Source organism: Aotus nancymaae, unplaced genomic scaffold (genome assembly GCF_030222135.1).
Source record: "Aotus nancymaae isolate 86718 unplaced genomic scaffold, 86718_ANA_hifiasm-v0.15.2.pri h1tg000029l, whole genome shotgun sequence".
Taxonomy (NCBI): Eukaryota; Metazoa; Chordata; class Mammalia; order Primates; family Aotidae; genus Aotus; species Aotus nancymaae.
In genome coordinates, this window is record NW_026988442.1 from 5471037 (window position 1) to 5495322 (window position 24286).

Below are 24286 nucleotides of genomic sequence, written 5' to 3' on the forward strand. Positions count from 1 at the left end.
GTCAATCTTTGACAAAGGGCCAGAGATAATAAGATGGAGCAAAGACAGTCTCTTCAACAAATGGGTCTGAAATAACTGGACATCCATCTACAAAAAACATCTGAATCTATATACAGACCTTATATCCTTCACAAAAATTAACTCAAAATGAACTATAGACCTCAATGCAAAACACAAAAATATAAAAGATAATATAGGATAAAACAAAAATGACCTTGCATATGGAGATGACCTTTTGCTATAAATCAAAGGCATGACCCATGAGAGAAATAACTGATAGGCTAAATTTAATTAAAATGGAAAACTTCTGCTCTGAAAAGATAATGTTAGAAGAATAAGAAAATAAGCCACAAACTGGAAGAAAATGTTTGTAAAAGACATATGATAGATGACAGTAAACCAAACTATAGAAAGAACTCTTTAAACTCAACGATAAGAAAACAACCTAATTTAAAAATGAGCCAAAGACCTTACCAAACACCTCACCAAAGAAGATATACAGATGGCAAATAAGAATATGGGAAAATCCTCCATATCGTATGTCATCAGGAATATCCAGATAAAAATAAGATATGACTGCACGCTTATTAGAGTGGCCAAAATCCAGAACACTAACACTAAATGCCAGTAAAGGCATGCAGCAACAGGAATTCTCATTCACTTCTGGTGGGAATGAATAATGGTACAGCCACTTTGGAAGACGGTTTGGCAGTTTCTTACAAAACTAAACATACTCTTATGGTATGATCCAGCAATCATGTTCTTGTCTACCTACAGGACTTGAAAACTTATGTCCATGCACACATATGCTTATAGAAGCTTTATTCGTAACGGCCAAAATATTGGCTTTGGAAGCAACCAAGATGTCCTTCAGTAGGAGAATGGATAGATAAACTCATAAATACAGACAACAGAATATCATTCAGCACTAAAGAAAACCGAGCTATGAAGCCACGAAAAGACATGGAGGAATCTTTCATGTATATTAATAAGTGAAGGAAGCCAATGTTAAGACTACATACTGTATGATTCTAACTACATGACATTCTGAAAAAACGCAAAACTAAGCAAACAGTAAGAGGATTAGTAGTTGCTAAAGGGTCGGGGTAGAGGGAGGGATGAATAGGCAGAGTACAGATTTTTAGGGCAGTAAAAATACTCTGTATGTATCGACTACAATAATGGATATACGTCATTATACATTTGTCCAAACTGATAGATCCACAATACCAAAATTCAACCCTAATATAAACTATGGAGTTTGGGTGATTATAATGTGTCAATGTAATAAATACAGTACTCTGGTGGGAATGTTTGTAATGGAGGAAACTGTGCAAGTGTCGGGGCAGGGGATACATAAGCAATCTCTATACCTTCTCCTTAATTTTGCTGTGAACCTGAAACTTCTCTTTTAAAAGTCTATCCTATAACTAACAGTAATATGTGTATATGTATAACATATTGCTGCTAGCTGTAGATTTTAAATATGCACATACTTACATAAACATATACTATTTTTTCACTATCAGCTCTCAATTCGTCATCCCGGTGAGCTATGAATTGATGCAGTGTGTGCTTTGGAGGTTCAGCCTCAGGTTACATGTCCCAGCTTCCCCACTCCCTTTTCTACAAAAGGAGGTAGCAAGTTCTCCTGATATTTGAAATAGCAGTTTAAAGATGAAATACAATTTCACTTAAATATTTATTTTTCTTATTTTTCCAGAGATCTTTTAAACATCTGGCCTTTTTGAGGGGAGGAGAATAAGAGTTCCAGCTAACAGAGCAGAATTTTGTAAACAGATATTTCATTTTTGGTGAAAGCAGACCTAGGGATCCTGGAAACCCTTATCTTAGTGGACATGAATCTGTTTACTCTTTGTTCAAATTAAGTTGGTTATAAGCTGTTCATTGCTTCTGGACACAAAAGTACAAGAACTCTGATTCCTGATACATAAGCCCCAGCAGAGGCAGGCTTTTTCAGTGAGGGGCAGGACTTTGCGGGGGGGTGTGTATGGTTATGGACATCTGTGCAGTCCACTGAGTGGGGAGCTTCTGACCACAAGGGGAGGCAATAGGTGAAGGCAGATTCTGAAGGCACTGCCACCATTCTTTGAATTGTGGTCAAGATGACATCTTAGGAGGATATGATTAAGCCAGATACATTGACAAAGTAAATAAAATCATAACTTAAAAGATTTATTTAATAGATTAAAAGAAAGTTTATAACCTGCTGCAGTAGACACTGCAATTTTCTTCAAGAAAGAACTTGTTGTCCAGCTCCTAGGAGTGTGGTTAGCAGGTGTCCTTCAGCTTTCAGTACCTTCATGGATTACCTCAATGGCAGATATCTGCCCTGTTGCAGGTCACAGCCCTTCCTGGGGCAGGCCACATGCAGTGATTAACTGACATGAGGATATCAAGGCCTGGCCATCTCAGCCCAATTAGCTGCAACTCTGAAGGGCCACTCTAGCTCCAGAGCTTCACGTGGGGTTGGCCATGGCTGTCTTTAGGACTGCACTACTTTTGACTTCCCTCTCTTCTCACTCCTTTATCCTTCCCCTCCCCCAATCACAGCGTTCACTTTCTGGGAAACCTGAGCTGTGACCAGAGCTAAGATAATACAGTGTTCAGTAGCCAATTTCGTTTTGGTCATTCTCCAGCCAGTGTTAGAATCCCTTTTTAACACTATTTTTGGGTGGAACCCTCTCCATTTACTATTCCATCTTTGGACCACACTATAACAGAGAACACCTAAATGAGTAAGTGGGACCACATTAAAATTTAAAGCTTCTGTTTGTCAACAGACTATTAAAGAGTAAAAAAGAAAGTATCAGAATAAAACAAGATTGGGGAAAAATATAAGTCTGTATCTTTCATATATTAAAAAAAAATCCTGCAAATTAATGAGAAAAAGACAGACTCCACAATAGAAATATAGACAAAAGACTTGAGCAGACATTTCATAAAAGATGAAGTCAAAAAGTAAACATGTGAAAAGTTGCTTGCCTTCACTTGTTGTCAGGGAAATGAAAATTAAAGTTTCACAGTGAACTACACAATCACCAAAACAACTAAAATGAAAAAAACAGAAAATACTGTCTTTTGTTGAATATGTCAAGCAACTGGAATGAACATATGTTGCTAATATGGTGCAATCATTTGAGAATGTTGGGTGTGTATATATATATCCAATAATCTAGCAACTCCACTGCAAGGTTATGTATCCAATAGGAATACATACATGTTTATAGAAGCACCATTCATAATAAGCAAGACAGAAAAACAATCTAATATCTATCAACAGTAGAACAGATAAATAAATAATACGGACATACAGTGGGATACTATACAGCCATGAAAATGTACAGTCACCACACATGCAACAGCATGGATTAATCTTACAAGCATAATATTGAACAAGAGAAGCCAGCTTTTAAAAGGACATCCCATATGAGTTCAATGATAAAGTTCCAAAACTGACCAAACTAATTTTTAGTGTTAGAAATCAGGGTACCCCTTGGGAGGGGATAGTTTCTGGAAAGAACTGCAAGAGAAGCTTCTGGAATGTTAATAATATTCTGTTTCTTAATCTGGATGCTGTTTACACAAGTGTCCTCAGTTTAGGAAAATTCAGTGAGCTGTATTTTTTATTAAGTGTGTACTTTTCCACAGTACTTCAATAGAAAGGATTATTTCAAAATTAACTTGTAGGATAAATATTCGTTATTTAATTACAGTGAATCTAGGTTCATTTTAGACAGTAATTGCTATTTTACAGTAGTGACTTTAACAAGTTGTTGCCTTTTTCCATTTCTTTCACATGCATATTGACTTCTTTAATAGTCAGGAATTATGGTAATGAGCCTAAGCACATAAAAAGGGCAACTAGATTCCATCATTCCAAGGCACGTGATTATTTTAATACCACTTTGCTGAGGTATAATTGACACACAGTAAGTTACCCTATTTTAAATATGCAATTGAAATAGTCACGCATCATTTAACAAGGATATATTCTGAGAAATCCATCCTTAGGCAGTTTCATCACTGTGTGAACATCATAGAGTGAACTTGCACAAACCTAGATGGTATAGCCTACTACACACCTATGCTATATAGTATAGCCTGTTGCTCGTAGGCTACAAACCTGTACAGCATGTTACTGCACTGACTAGTGTAAGGAAATAATAACATAATGGTAAGTATTTGTGCATAGAAATTTGTTTTGGCTCCATTTTAATCTTATGAGACAGATGTCATCTATGTAGTCTATCATTGACCAAATGTTATTATGTGGTACGACTGTATTTGCAGAACTATCAGCACAATCAACATGGTGAACACACACATTACTCTCAGAAGTTTCCTTGTGCCATTTTGCAATCTTTCCATCCTGTCCTTCTACCATCATATGATATATACTCTTTGTTTGGTTTATCTCATTTTACTTTGAGCTTTACATATGTGTTATGTGTCTCAGTGGTTCATTCCTTTTCATTTCTGTAGGATTACAATGTATGCCTATACTAAGATTTGTGTACCTATTCACCTCTTGATGGACACTTGGGTTGTTTCCAATTTTTCACAATCACAAATAAACCTGCTCTGAACATTAAAACCTTTGTATAAATATAGGCTTTCCTTTCCCTTGGGTAAATACCATGGAGTGGAATGGTTAGATCATACGGTAGGCATATTTTCAACACTTGTTTGTCACTTGTTTGGAAGCGGCTTACAACCACCACCTTTATCTTTAGAATAATTGGTCTATTCCATTTTGCTTTCTGAATGGCACTTTTCCACCCTCTGATTATCTGATTACCTTTCTTAGAAGAAAGAGTCGAATAAGGAGTTGTTTCTACTTACTAACTACCTTGTAGTAAATCTGTTTCCCTGTGGAAAACTGGAGATATCTCCTTTGTAGTGAGTTGTAAATGCAGAGGCATCTCTGGGTTGGAAGCGTTTAACTTTTTACTTTGTCTGTTTGCAGGTTCCATATTCCTTGGAAGAGTAATGACATTTTCTCCTCTTAATAACATTTGTTAAATTTAATTTAAATTTTCCTTTCCTCCTTCATAGCATTTTACCCCTGATATCTGAATAAAACGAAATGTATTAACAAAAGAAGACCGAGCAATATTTAAAATACCTTTAAATAAGCAAGGATTAGGCAGAGAATGACTAGCATTGTCCCAAGTGTTCATACTTGTTTACTGACTAGAAACGAATTGTACAAGAAGTCCTAACTCTAGAAGATATGGTATCTGTGCTGTATACCCAGATATACCTCCAACCAATGGATGATGGGAAGAGCACACGTGCAGCTCCAAGGACGGAAGAAAGCTCCTGTATTGGTCCACGCAGTCTGACATCCCTTTCTGTGGGTAGGACTGACTCAAAGTTATTTCAGGCAGAAAGGGCAGATGGAAAATATAATGAAGCCAATGTGGGGATATGTTTGTAGGCTAGGAAAGAACATGATCATCCAGAATATTGTGTCCAGATCATGGTCAAAACACTGGCGATCACCAGCAGAAGTTATCACTCATGGGAACAGGCCTTAAGGGAAAATTATATAGTGTGTGACTCACAGGATATTTTTATACAAATTAAATCAAGTTAAAATCAACAACAATGATTATCTTCACATGAAAGTAATGTAAAATCGGCCTCAGAGATGCCTTTTACCTGGTACTATGAAAAAAGTACGTCTGCTTCTAACCATGAATTAACACTTTATCTGCTCTCTGGATCTCATCCTATTCCTCTATAATCTATTTTCTTTTTTATAAGCAGATTTGAGATATAATTACATACTATAAGATTCATTCATTTAATAATTACATACTATAAAATTCATTCATTTAAACCATACAATGAAATGTTTTTAGTATATTCACAGAGCTGTGCAAATATCAGCACAATACAATTTTGGAACATTTCATATTTTAAAAAAAACAAAACATGTCCACTGGCAGTCACTCCCTATTTCTCTTTCCCCTAGCCTCTGGCAACAACTAGTCTACTTTCTGTCTCTATAGATTTGCCTATTCTGGCTTTTCACATAAATGGAATCACATAATATATTGTGTTTTGTGATGAGCTTCTTCCATTAAATATAATGCTTTCAAGATTCATATTCATATTGTGTTATATCAGTACTTCATTACTTTTTATTGATGAATAATATGTCATTATGTGAATATACCATATTTTGTTTATCCATTCATCAGTTGATAGATAATTGAATTATTTCCACACTTTAGCTAACAAGAATACTACTACTTTGAGCACTTGTGTATGAGATTTTGTATAGAAGTATTTTTTCTTTCTCTCAAGTATATACTTAGGAATGGAATTTCTGGGTTATATTACAACTCTGGGAAATGCCAAACTGATTTAAAGCGTGACTGCACCATATCTCATTCCCATCGCCAATGGATAATGGTTCCAATCTCTCTATATTCTTTCTGACACTTATCATTTTCTATCTTTTCTTATTCTACCTATGCTAATGGGTATAAAGTGGGATCTCTTTATGGGTTTGATTTGCATTTTTCTAATGACTAATGATGTTGAGCATCTTTTCATGTTTTTATTAGTCATTTGCATATCTTGTTTGTAGTAATGTCTATGCAAATTATTTACCTATTTTTAACTTACTTTTCAATACTGAGTTGTAAGAGCTCTCCATATATGCTAGGTACATGTCTCTTTTTACAAATTTGATTTGCAAATATTTTCTTCCATTCAGTGGTTATCTTTTCACTTTCTTGATGGCATTATTTGCTGCACAAAAGATTTTGATTATGATAAAGTACAATTTACCTACTTTTTATTTTGTCATTTGTGTTTTTGGTCTTATATCTAAACAATCATTGCCTAAGTCAAGGCCACAAATATTTATTCCAAGCCTTCTTCTAAGAATTCAGAGTTCACACTCTTAAATTAGGTCAACGATTCATTTTGAGTTAAAGTTTTGTATTTTGTGAAGTAGGAACACAGCCTCATGATTTTTGCATGTGGATATCTAGTTCTCCCATGACTGTTTGTTGAAAAACTGTTCTTTCTGCATTGGCTTGCCTTGCTATCTTTGTTTAAAAGTCAGTTGAGCATAAATAATAAGGGTTTATTTGTAAACCCTCAATTCTATTCCATTGAGATAGACAGACAGATATAGATAGATAGATAGATAGATAGATAGATAGATAGATAGATATCCTTAAATCAGTACATGCTATCTCGATTGCTATGGCTTTGTTTTGAAATTTGGAAATTGGAGTTCTTCAATTTTGTTTTTCTAGGATTGGTTTGACTATTCTAGATTTCTTATATTTCCATATGAATTTTACAATCAGATTGTCAATTTTTGTGAAAAGCAAACTGGGATTTTCTTTTCTATAAGAAAGCCCATTAGAATTGCTGCATTCAGTATCTCAATTACTTTAAGGCATATTGTCATCTTAAAAATATTAAGTCTTCTGGCTGGGCACAGTGGTTCACGCCTGTAATCCCAGCACTTTGGGAGGCTGAGGTGTGAAGATCATGAGGTCAGGAGTTCGAGATAAGCCTGCCCAACATGGTGAAAACCCGTCTCTACTAAAAATATAAAAAATTAGCCGGCCATGGTGGCAGGTGCCTGTAATCCCAGCTACTCTGGAGGCTGAGGCAGGAGAATCGCATGAACCCAGGAGACAGAGGTTGCAGTGAACCGTAATCATGCCATTGCACTCCTGCCTGGGCAACACTGAGACTCTGTCTCAAAAAAAAAAAAAAAAAAAAAAAAAAATTGGTCTTCTAATATGCGAACACAAGATGTCTTTACATTTCATTGGCTCGTCTTTAATTTTTTCAGCAATATTTTGTAATTTTCAGCTCACAAGTTTTTAAACTTTTGCCAAATTTATTTTGAACATTACGGCATTGACAAAAATTGTATTTTTTTGAGTTGGAAAGAGCTCCCATTTCTTCTATATTTTGAAAAAGCTTGTGAAGGATTGGTTTTTATCCTTCTTTGGATGCTTAGTAGAATTCACCAGTGAAAGCAACTGGTGCATTTGGAAATTTTGTGGAAAGTTTTTTTTTAATTTAATAATTCAACTTTTTATACATAAATTCAGATTTTCTATTTCTTCTTCAGTCAGTTTTGATAGTTTGTGTCTTTCTAAAAATTTGTCCATTTGACCTAAATTACTTACTTTGTTGGCACAGAATTGCCTATAGATGCCTTGACAATCCTTTTCATTTCTGTAAGGTTAGGTGGTGGTGTGTCCCCTCTTATTCCTGACTTTAGTAATTTGAGTGTTCTTTTTTTTATTTTGTCAGTCTAAAAAAAGATTTGTCAAATTTGTTGATGTTTTTAAATAATTAATTTTTTGTTTCATTGGTTTTTTTCTTTTGTCTAATTCTTCTCTAGTCTTTACTGTTTCCCTTTTTGCTAGCTCTCGGTTTAATTTGCTCTTCTTTTTCTAGTTTCTTAAAGTGGAAGATAAAGTTATTGAATTTTTAAAATATTTGCAGTTATACCCATAACTTTCCATCTGAGTTCTTCTTAACTGTACACCATACATTTCGTATATTGTGTTTTTGTTTTTATTTATGTCAATCTTTAAATTTCTCTTGGATTTTCTTCTTTGACACATTAGTTATTTAGGGGTGTGCTGTTTAGATTCCACATTTGAGTGCACTTCCTGAATTTCCTTCTGTTATTGATTTCTAATTTAATTCCTTTGTGATCAGAGAATGTATTTGGTATGATTCTAAACTTTTCAATCTATTGATATCTGTTTTATGGCTGATTGCATGGTCTATTATAGAGAATGCTCCATATGTGCTTTTGAAGACTATGTATTCTGCTGTGTTTGAGTGGAGATAAAAAGTACAGTAATTACTTTCCACCAAGATGTTAGAATACTAACAGATCCAGAGCGTAGTTCCCAGTGAGAGCAACACAGAAGGCTAGTGATCTTCACGTTTCCAACCAAGGTACCAGGTTCATCTCCATGGGACTGGTTAGACAGTGAGTGTGGCCCAAGGAGGGCAAACCGAGGCAGTGTGGGACACTGACTCACCAGAGAAGTGCAATGGGCGGAGGGCCCTGCCTCCTACCCAGTGGAGGCCATCAGGGGATGTCTCTGGTCATGCCGGAGCTCCAGTTCAGATGCTGCACTTCTCCTGTGGTCTTTCCAACCCACAGACCAGGAGATTCCCACCTGCCAACAGGTGCTGCGGATTTCCAGGGCAAATCTGGGCGGCCTATTCAGCCGGCACCGCAAGTTCCCAGCACAGATCTGAGCAGTTGTTTTGACTGGCATCTGGAGTGCCTGCAAGACAGAGTTGCCCTTACCCCTGAGAGAAAGGGGGCAGAAGGTGGAGAGCCAGGTGATCTGGCTCTGCGGGTCCCACCCCCACAGAGACCATCAAACTGAATTCCACTGGCTTGGGATTTTCACAGCCAGCACAGCAGTCTGCGCTCAACCCTGGACAGTCAAGGTCGGTGTGGGGAGGGACGTCCGCCATTACCGAGGCATCTCTAACCTTACCTGTGTAAACACAAGCACAAAGTAGTTTACACAGCAGCTGGGGGGAGCGTGTGGCAGCTCAACAACACCTCTGCAGACAGACTGTGACTAGACTCCCTCCTTAGCGGGCAGGGCATCTCTGAAAAAAGGCAGCAGCCTGTCAGGGACTTATAAATAAAGCCATACTTCCCTGGGACAGAGCACCAGGGAAAAGGAGCAGTTGTGAGTTCCACTGCAGGAGACTTAAACGTCCCTGCCTGGCATCTCTGAAGGGAGCAATGGAGCTCCCAGCACAGCACTTGACCTCTGAAAAGGGACAGACTGCCTCCTCAAATGGGTCCCTGACACTTGTATATCCAAAGAGTCATGTCACACGGGAAAGCTCTGGCTGATATCTAGCGGGTACCCTTCTGGGATGAAGCTACCAGAGGAAGGAACAGGCAGCAATCCTTGCTGTTCTGCAGCCCCTGTGGGTGATTCCCAGGCAAGCAGGGTCTGGAGTGAACCTCCAGCAGTCCTGCAGCAGAGGGGCCTGACCGTTAGAAGGAAAACTAAAAAACAGAAAGAAATAGCCTCAACATCAACAAAAAGGATGTCCATTCAGAGACCCCACCTGAAATCACCAACTTCAAAGATAAAAGGTAGATAAATCCACGAAGATGGGAAGAAACCAGCACAAAAAGGATGAAAACACCAAAAACCAGAATGCCTTTCCTCCTCCAAGGGGTCACAACTCCTCACCAGCATTGGAACCAAACTGCACAGAGAATGAGTTTGACAAACTGACAGAAGCAGGCTTCAGAAGGTGGGTAATAACAAACTTCTCTGAGCTAAAGGAACATGTTATAACCCAATGCAAAGAAACTAAAAACCTTGAAAAAAGGTTAGATGACTTTGGGAGGCCAAGGCGGGTGGATCACGAGGTCAAGAGATCGAGACCATCCTGGTCAACATGGTGAAACCCCGTCTCTACTAATACAAAAAATTAGCTGGACATGGTGGCGCGTGCCTGTAATCCCAGCTACTCAGGAGGCTGAGGCAGGAGAATTGCCTAAACCCAGGAGGCGGAGGTTGCAGTGAGCCGAGATTGCGCCATTGCACTCCAGCCTGGGTAACAAGAGCGAAACTCTGTCTCAAAAAAAAAAAAAAAAAAAAAAAAAAAGGTTAGATGAAATGATAACTAGAATAACCAGCTTAGAGAAGAACATAAACAACTTGTAGGTGCTGAAAAACACAGCATGAGAACTTCGCAAAGCATACACAAGTTTCGATAGCTAAATCAATCAAGCAGAAGAAAGGATATCAGAGATTGAAGATCAACTAGTGAAATAAATGAGAAGGCAAGATCAGAGAAAAAAGAGTGAAAAGAAATGAGCAAAGCCTCCAAGATATATGGGATCATGTGAAAAAACCTAATCTACATTTGATTGGTGTACCTGAATGTGACAGGGAGAATCAATCCAAGCTGGAAAACACTCTTCACAATATTATCCGGGAGAACTTCCCCAACCTAGCAAGACAGGCCACCATTCAAATCCAGGAAATACAGAGAACACCACAAAGATATTCCTCAAGAAGAGCAACGCCAAGGCACATAATCATCAGATTCAACAGGGTTGAAATGAAGGAAAAAATGCTAAGGGAAGCCAGAGAGAAAGGTTGGGTTACCCACAAAGGGAAGCCCATCAGACTCACAGTGGATCTCTCAGCAGAAACCCTACAAGCCAGAAGAGAGTGGGGGCCAATATTCAACATCCTTAAAGAAAAGAACTTTCAACTCAGAATTTCGTATCCAGCCAAACTAAGTTTATAAGTGAAGGATAAATAAAATCATTTACAGACAAGCAATTGCTGAGAGATTTCATCACCAACAGGCCTGCTTTACAAGAGCTCCTGAAGGAAGCACTAAACATGGAAAGGAACAGCCAGTACCAGCCACTGCAAAAATGTACCAAATGGTAAAGACCATCAAAGCAATGAAGAAACTGCATCAACTAACGAGGAAAACAACCAGTTAGTATCAAAATGGCAAGATCAAATTCACACATAACAATATTAACCTTAAACGTAAATGGGCTAAATGCTGCAATCAAACCACATAGACTGGCAAATTGGATAAAAAGTCAAGATCCATCAGTGTGCTATATTCAGGAGACACATCTCACATGCAAAGACACACACAGACTCAAAATAAAGGGATGGAAGATTTACCAAGCAAATGGAGAGCAAAAAAAAGCAGAAGTTGCAATCCTAGTCTCTGACAAAACGAACTTTAAATGAACAAAAATCAAAAGAGACAAAGAAGGGCATTACATTATGGTAAAGGGATCAATGCAACAAGAAGAGCTAACTATCCTAAATTAATAAGTACCTAATACAGGAGCACCCAGATACATAAAGCAAGTTCTTAATGACCTACAAAGAGACTTAGACCCCCACACAATAATAATGGGAGACTTTAACACTCCACTGTCAATATTAGGCAGATCAATGAGACAGAAAATTAACAAGGACATACAGGACTTGAACTGAAATCTGGACCAAGTGGACGGGACCTAATAGACATCTACAGAACTCTCCACCCCAAATCCACAGAATATATATTCTTCTCAGCACCATATCGCACTTACTCTAAAATTGACCACATAATTGGAAGTAAATCACTCCTCAGCAAATGCAAAAGAACAGAAATCATAACAACCAGTCTCTAAGTTCACAGTGCAATCAAATTAGAACTCAGGATTAAGAAACTCATGCAAACTCACACAACTGCATGAAAACTGAACAACCTGCTCCTGAATGACTACTAGAAAAATAATGAAATGAAGGCAGAAATAAAGATGTTCTTCGAAACCAATGAGAATGAAGACACAACATACCACAATCTCTGGGACACATTTAAAGCAGCGTCTAGAGGGAAATTTATAGCACTAAATGCCCACATGAGAATTGAGGAAAGATCTAAAACTGACACCCTACCATCAAAATTAAAAGAACTAGAGGAGCAAGACCAAAAAAATTCAAAAGCTATCAGAAGACAAGAAATGACTAAGATCAGAGCAGAACTGAAGGAGATAGAGACACAAAACACCCTTCAAAAAAATCAACAAATACAGGACCTGGATTATTTGTTGAAAACATCATTTTTGTTGAAACATTATTTAACATAATGTTAAAACATTATTTTTGTTGAAAACATCAACAAAATAGATAGATCACTAGCCAGACTAACAAAAAAGAAAGAGAATACTCAAATAGATGCAATAAAAAAATGATAAAGGGGATATCACCACCGATTCCACAGAAATACAAACTACCATCAGAGATTACTACCAACAACTCTATGCACATAAGCCAGTGAATCTAGAAGAAATGGATAAATTCCTGGACACTTACACCCTCCCAAGACTAAACCACGAAGAAGTTGAATCCCTGCATAGACTAATAAGAAGGTCTGAAGTTGAGGTAGCAATTAATAACCTACCAATCAAAATAAGTCCAGCTCCAGGCAGGTTCACAGCCAAATTCTACCAGATATACAATGAGGAGCTGCTACCATTCCTTCTGAAACTATTCCAAACAATAAAAAAGAGGGAATCCTGCCTAACTCATGTTATGAGACCAACATCATCCTGATACCAAAACCTGGCAGAGACACAACTATAAAAGAAAATTTCAGGCCAATATCCATGATGAACATCAGTGAAAAATCTTCAATAAAATACTGGCAAGCTGAATGCAACACCACATCAGAAAGCTTATCCATGACGATCAACTAGGCTTCATCCCGGGAATGCAAAGCTTGTTCAACATACACAAATCTATAAATGTAATCCATCACATAAGCAGAACCAAAGACAAAAACCACGATTGTCTCAATAGATGCAGAGAAGGTCTTTGACAAAATTTAACAGCCCTTTATGCTAAAAACTCTCAATAAACTAGGTATCGATAGAATGCATCTCAAAATAATAAAAACTATCCACGACGAGCCCTCAACCAATATCATACTGAATGGGCAAAAACTGGAAGCATTCCCTTTGAAAAGTGGCACTAGTCAAGGGTACCCTCTCTCACTATTTCTATTCAACATAGTATTGGAAGTTCTAGCCAGAGCAATCAGGCAAGAAAAAGAAACAAAAGGTATTCGATTAGGAAAAGAGGAAGTCCAGTTGTCTCTATTTGCAGATGACATGATTGTATATTCAGAGAGCCCCATCATCTCAGCCCAGAATCTTCTTAAGATGATAAGCAACTTCAGCAGTCTCAGGATACAAAATCAATGTGCAAAAATCACAAGCATTCCTATACACCAATAACAGACTTAAAGAGAGCCAAATCATGAGTGAACTCCCATTCACAATCGCTACAAAGAGAATAAAACACCTAGGAATACAACTAACAAAGGACATGAAGGACCTCTTCAAGGAGAAATACAAACCACTCCTCAAGGAAATAAGAGAGGACATACAAATGGAAAAACACTCCAAGCTCATGGTTAGGAAGAATCAATATTGTGAAAATGGCCATACTGCCCAAAGTAATTATAGATTCAATGCTATCCCCATCAAGCTACCATTGACCCTCTTCACAGAACTGGAAAAAACCACCTTAAACTTCATATGGAACCAAAAAAGAGTCTGTATAGCCAAGACAATCCTAAGCAAAAAGAACAAAGCTGGAGGCATCATGCTATCTGACTTCAAACTATACCATAATGCTAGACTAATCAAAACAGCACGGTACTGGTATCAAACAGAGATATAGACCAATGGAACAGAACAAAGGCCTCAGAAGTAATGCCACACACCTATGACCATCTGGATCCCTGACAAGCCTGATAAAAACAAGCAATGGGGGAAGGATTCCCGGTTTAATAAATGGTGTTAGGAAAACTGACCATGTGCAGAAAGCTGAAACTGGACCCCTTCCTTACACTGTATACAAAAATTAACTCCAGATGGATTAAAGATTTAAACATAAGGCCTAATGCCATAAAAACCCTATAAGAAAACATATGCAGTACCATTCAGGACATAGGCATAGGCAAGGACTTCATGACTAAAACACCAAAAACATTGGGAACAAAAGCCAAAATAGACAAACAGGATCTAATTAAAATGAAAAGCTTCTGCACAGTAAAAGAAACAATCACTAGAGTGAACCAGCAACCAAGAGAATGGGAATAAATTTTTGCAAGCTACCCATCTGACAAAGGGCTAATATTCAGAATCTACAAAGAACTAAAACAAATTTACAAGGAAAAAACAACCAACCTCATCAAAAAGTGGGCAAGGGATATGGACAGGCACTTTTCAAAAGAAGACGTTTATGTGGCCAACAAACATATGAAAAAATGCTCATCCTCACTGGTCACTAGAGAAATGCAAATCAAAACCACACTGAGAAATCATCTCACACCGATTAGAATGGCAATCATTAAAATATCTGGAGGCAAGAGATGTTGGACAGGATGTGGAGAAACAGGAAGGCTTTTACACTGTTGGTGGGAGTGTAAATTAGTGCAACCATTGTGGAACAGTGTGGCGATTCCTTAAGTATCTAGAAATAGAAATACCATTTGACCCAGCAATCCTATTACTGGTATATACACAAAGGATTATAAATTGTTCTATTATAGAGACACATGCACACATATGTTCATTGCGGAACTGTTTACAATAGCAAAGACTTGGAACCAACCCAAATGTCCATCAAGGATAGACTGGATAAAGAAAATGTGGCACATATACACCATGGAATACGATGCAGCCATAAAAAAGGATGAGTTCATGTCCTTTGCAGGGACATGAATGAATCTGGAAACCATCATTCTCAGCAAACTGACACAAGAACAGAAAACCAAACACTGCATGTTCTCATTCATAAGTGGGTGTTGAACAAAAAGAACATATGGACACAGGGAGGAGAATATTACCCACTGGGGTATGTTGGGGTGTGGGGGGCTAGGAGAGCAGTAGCAGTGGGTGGGGAGATTGGGGAAGGATAACATTTGGAGAAATATCTAATATAAGTGACAGGGTGATGAAAGAAGCAAATCACCATGGCATGTGTATACCTATGTAACAATCTGGCAAGAGCTCACATGTACCCCAGAACTTAAATAAAAATATATATAATTATATAATCTAAAGGCTGTTTATATGAAGGGCCTAATTTTCGTACAAAACTAAATATGCACATATTTTGGTATCCTTTAAGACCTTTATTAAGATATAATTTACATACCACAAAATCTACTGATTTAGAATATAAAGATCAAATGTTTTAGTATATTCACAGAATTATATAATCACTCTACAATTAGCATCATCTAATTAGTAGATATCCACTTATTCCCTCCCCAGACCTTCACAACCACTAATCTACTTTATGTCCTTATATATTTTCCTATTGTAAACATCTCATATAAATGAAATCACATAATATGTGTCTCTTGTAGCTGACTTCTTTCACTGAGAATAATCTTTTCAAAGTCCATCCAAAAACATTCAACGGAGAAAGGACAGTCTTCAACAAATGGTCATAAGAAAGATGAGTATCTACATTAAAAAAAAATGAAATTGGACCCTTATACCATCTACAAGAGTTTATGAATAATGGATTAAAGATCTAAATGTAAGACTTCAAACTTTGAAACTCTTAGAAAAAGTCACAGAAGGAAAATGTTATAACATTGCATTTGGCAGTGATTTCTTGCATAAGACACCAAAAGCACAGGTAGGAAAAGTAAAAATAGATAAATTTGGCTACATCAAAATGTAAAATGTCTGCATCAAAGGACACAATCAGTAGAATGAAAAGACAACCTACAGAATGGGAGAAAGTTTCCATTCTGCAGAAAATTTGCAAAACATGTATCAGATAAAGGGTTAATATCCAGAATATATAAAGAATTCTTGTAACTAAATACCTCCCAAAGAAGCAATAAAAACCCCAAAATGAACAAAAACCAAAAATCAAAACAATCTGACTTTTAAAATGTACAAAGATTTTGAATAGCTATTTACCTAAAGATGGTACACAAATAGCCAAAAACACGTGAAAAAATGGTAAACATCACTATTCATTAGAGAAATACAAATCAAAGCTGCAAGGATATATCACCTCATACCCATTAGAATTGCTACTACATAATTCTATATAATTGTATCATATATATATATATTTTAAAATGAGAAAACAACTACTGATGAGGATGTGGGGAGTTGGAGACCTTGTGTGCTGTTGGTGGAAATGTAAAACTGTACAGCCGCTATGGAAAACTGTATGACAGTTTCTCAAAAAATTAAAATTGGAATTACTATATGATCCAGTAATTACATTTATGGATATATATCCAAAAAAATTGAAAGCAGGGTCTCGAAGTGATATTTTTGCACACCCATGTTCATAGCAGCATTATTTATAATAGCCAAAAACTGGAAGTAACTTAAGTGCTCGTTAACCAATGAATGGATAAACAAAATGTGGAACATACATACAACAGAATATTATTCAGCATTAAAAAAGGAAGAAAATTCTGACATGCTATAACAGGAACAAACCTTGAAGACATATGCTGAATGAAATAAGCCAGTCTCTCTCTCTCTCTCTCTCTCTGTCTCTCACACACACACAATATTGTGTGATTCTACTTGCATTAGGTATGTAGTGTAGTCAATTTCATAGAAACAGAAAGTAGAATAGTGCTTGTCAAGGGCTCAGGGAGGAGGAATGAGGAATTGCTGTATAATGGGTGTAGTTTCAGTTTTGCAAGATGAAAAAGTTTTCAAAGTAGGTTGCACAACAATATGGATGTACTTTTACACTACTGAACTATATACTTAAAAATAGTTGATAGAGTAAATTTTATGTTATATGTATTTTACCACAATTAAAAAATTAGAAAGGGAGCAAGCTATGCAGAACAGGCTGAGGTAGCTGTTGTAGAAATAGAAACCATCCCATCAAGGGAACATAATTCTGTATATGTAAATCTGAAAATACTGTCACTCTGTCAAAGACAGGAGATCGAATGCTTAGCATCAACAAAAGGTAGAGTTGTGGGAGGTTCTCTATAGAAATTGAATGGATCACATGGGAAGAACTTGAGCTTTTATTATGAACGTTGGTGCTCAAGTGAAAAAAGTTCCTTTAACACACTTATTCTACCATTTGGGTTACTGGGGGCTTAAGAGCTGGCTTCTCCCACCCCCTCACATCAAGTCAGAACCACACTGTTGACACACTATACAGATGTACATAATACAGGCAGCCCTCAGTATCTATGGGTTCTGCATCCATGCACTTAACTCACCACAGATGGAAAATGTTCCCAAAAAACTGCATCTAGACTGAACATATATAGACTTTTTTCCTTGTCATTATTCCCTAAATAATTCAATGTAACAACTATTTATATAGCATTTACATGGTATTCAGTATTATAAGTAATCTGGAGACTATTTAACATATACAGGAAGATTTGCAGAAGTTATATGCAAATACTACACCATTTATATCAGGGTCTTGAGCATAACTAGATTAAGACTTTCATAGGAAGTCTTGGAACCAATCCCCCACAGATACTGAGGAATGACTGTGGTCCCATGCAGTCTTGCCACTCACTGAATAGGTATATTGGAAACAGATCTACCTAAATATCAGGAAGCTTACATCTACAGCCTGGAATCACAAATCTAGACTTTCATTCTCTCAATGAATAAGCGTAAAACCAACATCACAAATAAGGACTACCAAGACGAACACATAGAAAATCCAACCCTGGAAGCTGAAATGTTACTACAAGAACAAAGGAGAATTTATCAGCACCAACATTTGAATTTATAATGACAGCCAGTTCATCCATAAAATAAGAACAAAATGCTATGAAGAAATAAAGAGCAATAAAAATGCTTAGGATTTTAAAACATAGAAATAATAGAAGAACTTGAAGATAAAGTTGAGGAAATTTCAAAGAACATAGAGCAAAATAAAAATGAAAAGAAATCAGATATATAGATCCAATGGCCAATTAACAAGTACCATAAAGATAGGTTTGAGAAATGGGCACATAAAAACTTTTTCTTCTTATAAGGGAACATGTTTAGGGTCTTCTCTTTATCCCTGAAATTCATACATTTCATCTGGATGTTTCTATAACTTTTCATTATTCTTCAAAGTTACATGTGAGATATTTTAATTTGAAGACTTAAATATTGCTTTGGTTCAGGTATTTTTTTTTTTTCGTTAATTCCTCAAGTTTCTCTTCTCCTTTTTCACTCTCTTTTTGATCTCAGATTGAAATTAGATTTTGTTGAGCTATCATTTAACTCTCACTTTTCTCATATATTTCTTCTCCATTTTGTTGGAGAAGATATTCCTCAATTCTATCTTCCAGATGACTAATTCTAACTCTACAGTGTTCTGCCTTGTTATTTATCCATTTCCTAAGCTTTTTTTTAGTTTGATAAGGAAGTTTAGAGTATTTTTAGCTTTTCATTTTCAAAACTTGTTTTCAATCTCTACTATTCTTTAGTGGAATCAGTATCCTTGCACATTTCTTCAAGTGTTATCTATTTCATGTATTGTATTTGTTTCATCCAGATCAGTTGTTTCATTTGTTTGATTTTTTTTTTTTTTGAGCAACAACTGACTCTGAATAAAACAGATACAATGCATGAAATAGGTAAGACTTGAAGAGATGTGAAAAGATGCTGAGTCCATAAAAGGACAGTAAGCTTTGTAAGCCCCAAAGTATATTGTCCAAACTCTGCTGCATAATTACACATCACAGAGCTTGGGATGAAGTAGATACTAAGTAAATAGTGACAAAGAAACACATTCAATCTCTTTAAAATATATCAGTCCTTGAATAACAATTTCTCTACATTGACTGTAGTGAGGAGAAAACAATAATAGGGATGGTTTCTGGATTATGAGATCCCAGAAGCATAATAAATTAACCAGATAACTTGATAGTCTTAGAAGACAATTTTAACTCACCAAGAAACAGCTATCCTCCCCTTATTTGATGGGAAAGGATGGACATTGTAAAGACATGTAAGCTCTTGTGTAACTTCTACTCAGGTCCTGTGCACAGTGCTCCATGATTTTGTAGCCTCTCAATCTCCAATAGCCATAGGATACCCTGAGCTGAACAGAAAAGGTCTGGAGAATCTGTTGCTATAAATGTGCAGTTCCACTGGGAGTCCACTACCCTGACAGATCAATCAGGGGAAAGACACAGCCAACTGTGAATTTCTAGCAACTGTTTGGGAAAAAGAGTGTCAATGGAGAAAATGGCAATATTAAACAAAAAGAAAATATGAACAGCATTGTAAACAGGGAAGAAGAGGTACACACTAATTGTTGGAGTACAAATGTGTACTAAAAATTATTTTCAAATAAACTAGAATACCCAATTTCTTTAAAATGTAGCCAAGTATTCCTACTTCTGTCTGAAATCCATTTGACCTATTATATTTTTAAAAGATATTAAAGAATAAAAACACCCTCAATTCACTTTTGTTTGTACGTGTTTCATAAGAAAGTCAAATCAATTTGGATTATTTTGGGCTACAAATAACCAAAAACACAAATCATGGTAGCTTAAACAAGATGCAGGGCTATTTTTCTGTCATGAAAATAAATCCAGGGGTACGTCGAGCAATGATATTCAGAAACCCAAGGCTTTTGCTTATTTGTTTGTTAATCTCTCAGCTTCACCATACTTAACACTGGCTTCCATTCACAAGAATATCACATGGCCATAGCCATCACATCTCCACTGTTGCTCTAGCCATCACATCTGTATTCCAGGCAACAGAAAGGAGAAGGGGAGTAAGGGAAAACAGATAAATGTTTCAGTTTTGTCAGCCCCTTCTATAGAACATTTTCCGGAAGCCCTACCAATAACAACCATTTTAGATTTATTTGTTACGTGTATCTGCAAGGGAGACTGTGAGATGTAGAATTTTAGTTAAGTGCATTGTCACCCCAATAATAGAAAAATTCTGTTAGGAAAAGGCAAAGGAAAAGGGTAGATAAATGGTGTTAGGCAACTAGCATCCCACCCATGTATACACTACAAAATTAGCCATATAGGAAGAAATAATCCTTATTTGTTACATTATAATTTTTACAAGTTTTATATGCCAATGTACCTGCCTTGGCATTTTCTAATAGTTTTGGGATCAATTACCATTTAGTGATTAGTCTCTGGCTCAGTGCTTTCACATATATTATTTCACATACTTCTTAAAACAACCTTGTGAACTTAGATCTTATTATCATCAATTTACAAATTAGAACAGAGGTTTAGTGTGATAAAAGATCTTGTCCAAAGATACAAGGTTAGGAAATACCAGAATTAAATCACCCAATTCTAATTTCAAGACTATTTCCACGATATTACCTCTCCTGGCAGAGTTTATATTTCCTTCTCAGGGTCTGTCTTGCAGCAGGGAATTATATAATTTATCCCTGACTACCATCTTATCCATCCGGCTTAGTTTGCTCAAGCTCATTAGCTAAAAAAAAAAAAAAGTATTTATCTCTTTTATAGTGTTTAGAAAGACCACCAAAATGTCTATGTATCAAAAACAGTAAAAAATATCAAATCATAGGTAGAAAATGTTAAGTCCTATGGCAGAGAGATATGTAGAAAGAAAGCACTTAATTTGTATTGACTTAAATTTCCTATGCAATTGATTTATTTTTTATTAATTTATTCAACATGTACTGCCAGTAAAGTGAATCTCTATAAAGAAATGGCCAGCTGTAATGATGCATGTCTCAGAAGTTACAGATATATCCTTAGTTAGTAGAGATTGACCTCTCTGCTCTTAAGTACTCAGAAACATCTGAGTACTCAGATTTCATGAACACAACTTTCTTTGAAGTATTCTGATTTTTGATTTACAAAGAAACAAATAATGAGTATTTTAGCTTGGTGCAGTTGGTGAGGAGAATTACCCAAAGAAGCATATTAGATGCAGTAGATTTCAACCTCAAAATATCTGTTTATGAAGTTTGCTCCCAGGTGAATCTAAATTAAAAGTACAAGATGATTTGAACAAAATATGGAAAATAGGAGAGAGATTAAGGGGAAAATAATGGAAGATTGCTAGAGGCCTTGTCTAGTAAGAAACATAATTGATATTGATTAACACTAAGATCGATAGAAAAAGCGTTAAGTAATTCAGAGGAAATGTATAAGGGAAAAGAAACATATGTATATATAAACCTCAAACACTAAAAAAGTACTGTGTCAGTCACATTAAAGGCAGCATATAAAAAGAAACAAGAAAACAACAAAAAAGAGTACATTTTTAAACACAAGATGTTAGAAAAATGATCAAATATGTCAGTTATCAAAATAGATATGAATCAAATTGCTATGTGGTTAAATATGAGAATGAAAAGCATTTTTTTCCTTATATATGCTGAAAAGGAACAGTAAAAGATTTTTTAAAAAACAACTTCATTTTCTATGAAATAAGGAAAAGAAACCTGCCAAAAATAAAAACTATAAGATAGATGTGCCCACAAACAGTGCTACAGCTGACACAGAACCCTTCAGACACTAATCAGGAAACAGGTTTCTTGCCTAATGTGGCACAGTATTCAAAGGCCTGTCTTGTGGTTCTTTGCTAGTAGTAAAATCAAACTCTGTGGACTGGGCATGGCAAAAGGCAAATGATGTCCCTCAGGAGACCCAACCTGAAACCAATAAACGGCAGGAGAGGTGAAGTTGAAGGACAAATACATATGCCATTTCTAATTGTCTATGACCTATCCTGGTAGTCCAGAGAGACTGCTGGAGGTGAGACACAGCCAAGAAGCAGAAGAGAAAGTCATCCCTCGGTTTCAGCACAGGGGATATGACTAAATATGCACTACTGTGAGCTACCCAGAAATGGAGAGGGCTGTGCACAGGATTAAAAAAAAAAAAAAAATTGGTGAAGTGTTCAAAAAAACAAATTCAAACAGAAATTTCAAGCTGTTCAAGTAACAAGAAGAAAAGAACCAGTTATGGACGTATAAACAGAAACACAATGCAAAATAAGGGAAGAAATACCAGCCAAAGACAGAGGAAGCGCACACAACCTAGGAGAAACTAAGGACACCAACAAACAGATTGCCATAGTAAGACAAATTATAAATGAAGAATAGCACAAAATGCAAATATTCAAATAACGGGAGGAAGCAAAAAGTAAGCCTTCTAAAAAGAAGATTAAAAAAGAAAAAAATAGACAAGAATGGAGGCATGAGAAGTTCCACAGATCTGCTCCCTAGACAAACAACTATAACTGGTGAAAATTATTATTTTTTAATGTAACGTCTTTAAAAATTGTTCTAAGGGCATGCAGAAAATGAATAAACATTTTAAAAGCCTACTTTTAAATCTTGGTAAGAACACTGAGAATTTGAGGCACTTGAGCCATGACCTCCCTACTCCCAGTTCAGCATGACAGAAGCTTCAGTTCCCAGTAAAGGGTTACTGTATCTCCCCAGTAGGAGCAGACTACCAGTATTTACCATCCCTTCCCAGTTTCATGTAACAGAGGCTAAATTTCAGGCTAGGGCAGCCAAGAGTTCACAGACTCCATTCTTTCATTCAGGCCCCACTCACAGTACTGAAGCTCTGCCCCAGGCTCAGCAGGCTGAAGTTGCCAGGACCCCTAACACTCTCATTCCAGCTCACTCACAGGGTGGAGGTTCCACACTGTGAAAAGCTAGCTAAGAAGACCAAGAGCTATTTATTGCTACTTAATCAGGAATGTTACTCCACGAGAGGAAAGAGTCCTTGCCACCACCATCTTCTCTGGAGGAGGAGCTCAGAGATATTTCCCAGGAAGACAGGCAGACCATAAGAACAGAGAACACCTAACCTCTCCTCAAAGGAACTGACTTTATATAAAACAGACTATGGGGAATTTCAAGCCTAAGGGCACTTTCAAAAACAGAGAAGACTTTGATTGTAAAGTTTAACTTTTTGAAAGCAACAAGCTAAACTATACACCAGATAGATTATCAGAGACAATTAGAGAAACAGCCAAGAAGTCCCTTACTGTGGTCAGAGCAATCTAAAAGATTGGCCTATAACCTAACCCTGCAAAGAGATTCAAGTTTAATTGGACGAGACTATGGATTAATCTATGTCTCAGGGTACTGATGATAACAACAGAGCAATCTGATGGCAATTAGAGAAGCATAACAGCTGGATATGATGGTAATAAAAGCCGATAGCTTAACCGAGAGATCAGGGAAAGAGATATTCAAGAAAAGCTCTGGTAAAACAACTGTCACCAGAGGGTGCCTGTGTGTGTGCTCAAGGCTGTGCCTTCTGAGGAGCAATGTTAGAGGCCTCACAGTAGAAGGAGGAATAGACTTCACTAAAATAGTCCAGATGTGTCATCAAACAAATAAGCAAACAACAACAATCAAAATAATATGCCCTACAGGAGGAATCAATATTCAGAGTTGCTAAAATATATTATCTAAATACTCGTTAAAAAAAAAATAAGACAGTTGGGCGCGGTGGCTCACGCCTGTAATCCCAGCAGTTTAGGAGGCCGAGGCGGGTGGATCACAAGGTCAAGAGATCGAGACCATCCTGGTCAACATGGTGAAACCCCGTCTCTACTAAAAATACAAAAAATTAGCTGGGCATGGTGGCGCATGCCTGTAATCCCAGCTACTCAAGAGGCTGAGGCAGGAGAATTGCCTGAACCCAGGAGGCGGAGGTTGCGGTGAGT